Consider the following 2,941-nt stretch of genomic DNA (forward strand, 5'->3'; position numbering starts at 1 on the left):
GAAAAATTGTGAGCTTTTTCAATAATGTGTCTTCACTTCACATATGATCACCCATAGGAGGTGACAACACCACTAAATTTTTGAAGTACAAAATTACCTTGTGTATATGCCATCACATTAATAGATAACCATCAATACTAAATGTTTACAACTCACCACACAAAACTTGTCACTTCACAAATAATGGCTAGAACTCATAACATCAAAAATAGGTGCAATTTGTCACTTCATAAATAATGGTTAAAACTTGTCACTTAGAAATAAGAATGGTGCAAATTGTCAAGTCAAAAAGAATGTTAAACTTGTCATCACAGTGGTCGAAAAGAATGTTAAACTTGTCATCACAGTAGTCGAAAAAAATGCTTTTTTCAACCATGTAAAATAAAGATAATGCTATGAATTAAGTGGGATTTAGCCCTCAAAAATGCACATAACTGGTATGTATAGCTAGAAACCCCAAAACTTGACTGGGAAAATAAGGGCATGAATGCAAAACTCTAACTAGTAATTTGAAATTTCAACTAGGAAATTCACACTTCAAACCGGGCTATGTGAGCACTACTTGTCAAGACACAATAGATATTATCGAGGATTAAATAAATATGTTTAGGGCAAACTAAAATGCCAAATAGTACCTTGTGAATTAGCTAGCCTATGGTCCTGATTCTGGTTTGATAAGATGAGGTTGATCAAGTATGAAGGCGATATCCCCTAACAGAGAGAGTTGGTTGATGCATAATCATGTGCCGATTGCGTCGTAAACCTAGAACATGCATGCAAACATAGTACATATGTTTGCATGCAAAAAATGATTTCTGGTCCATCTCTCTCCTTTGAAAATCTTGACATATGCAGTAAGGTTCAGCCTTGATGTGCACATCATAGAAATTCAATGTTATCAAGCGAAAAATCACATAACTCCTTGCCAATAATGTTTTCTCTTCCACTAGTGTTGCATTCATAGTATGTCGGGGCTGCAACAAGCCTTTGTTCAGCTTCTTTTGATATCTTGTGCCTCCACTTTTTGCTTCTCTTTCTAGAAGATGGAAGGGAATGGTAGTTGTGTCCTACCTACATGACACTTTGTCGTCTTAGTTCTACTGAAAATGGTGATAATGATGTAGTTTTCAAGTTAAACCCTTCTTGATTAAGACTTGCGAGTCCTCTTTTGTGACATTAGTACCAAGATTAACGAGCCATGTGGATGGCATCTCTAGTGCGTGCTTGACAAGTTTGTACACACCCCATGTATGCTCTACATCATGAGTACAAAAATACATCCATAGAGGTATTTGCTTTCCATCATATGTTATTTCCGACCAGAAAGAAGGCCCCACTAGTCTTGGTGACCTACTCTCCATCATGTTGGTGCACCTTCTTCTTTGTATCAATCCAAAACACTTTCTTCTCAGGTGGTATTCTCCTAATGGCCCACAATGTCCTATGCATATTTTCCTCAACAACTATCATTATCCCCAAAAGATCTCAAGAAAACCAATTTTATCACTCCTTGGAGGGTGCTTTGTTGCAGGGTTATGCCCTTTGGACTTCTTAATGCATATGCTAGTTTTCAAAGCTCGATGGATAGGGTTCTTGGCCCATATCTTGGATCCTTTGCTAGAGTTTTTTTGTTGATTTTTGTGTTTATAGTGACAAATGGATCCATGTGGAGAGGCTAGACATGGTCTTTAAAAGACTTGATGAAGATGGGGCCAAACTTAATCATGCTAAATGAAAACTAGTAAAGGCGAGGGTAGTACTTTTGGGCCATGATGTGCATGAAGTATTTTCTAATGGAAGCTACGAGTTGAAGAATCTTGATGATGGCAGGATGCATCCAAAAATAGTCATTAGCTTGAGTTTGAAGCCATAACACATCAGAGCAGGAGATAGGAATCACTGAAAAGTATTTCACCATGGGGTTGGGAAAAATATGTGGGGTTTTTGCCATTGAATGGAATCCTGACATAAACAAGCCTAGAGGAGGAGAAAAAAGGTTGTAGAAGGGTATGATGCACATATGCTAGTCCAGGACATAGTGTGTAGATGATGTAGTTTGTAAAGGATAAATATAAAGACCACCATAGGCAATGTCCTTGGGCTAGTTTCATCATTTCATCTTGGAAATTGTGAGGTCCCTATCCCCACCGCGCAACGAATTCAGGGGTTCTAGCAACGGAAGTAGCACTTCTAGCGTGGGGCAGGGTCTCACACTCGGGGCCTCGCACACACAGATATCCGGACAAGAGACTAATCCATCGGTTCTTCCAAATCCGATCCCGGAAAAACTTCCCTTGCCCGGAAAACACGGGCGATTCCTCCAAGATAACTTTTCTCTAATGTAGTCAAAAGCCTTAACTAACTGAACTGATCTGACCAAACCCGTAAGTCCCATGTCAGATCAAGAAAAAGATTGCACTTGGATCATAGAGACCAACGCTTTTTTCCTCATTGAGAGGCACAGCCATTGATTCTTTTCCATAGAACAATTTTTGTCCGGGATTTACTTCATCTATCATACCATAATAGAATTGAGTCTCAATTTAAGGATCCATCAGTCCAGCCTATATTCCCATGGGTTAGCCAACCACCCAATCACTGTAGTGATGGGATCAACAATTAAGAATTTGGTTAGGTTTTGTCCCGGGTACCAAGGAGGAAAAGAGTTCCCAGGCCCCCTAGCCGGATATTCATGCAAACTTAAAACTAGTCACACCACTCACACACCCAATATGAAATTGCCTTTTTCTTAGCATCAGCTATCTTTAAAACAATCATTTAATGAAACCATTGTGTCACTGATCACAATCCTCAAAATCTTCGGTTGAATCCTTATTTCCAATCATCGGTGTACCTATGGCATCATTGGCAACCAGAACGCTCACCACCTGTTCACTCAGGGGTCTTTTCGATAGTTCCTAGCTCATAGGAACCGGCAATA

Source organism: Cibotium barometz, chromosome 30 (genome assembly GCF_041138505.1).
Source record: "Cibotium barometz isolate CiBa-2024 chromosome 30, ASM4113850v1, whole genome shotgun sequence".
Lineage (NCBI taxonomy): Eukaryota > Viridiplantae > Streptophyta > Polypodiopsida > Cyatheales > Cibotiaceae > Cibotium > Cibotium barometz.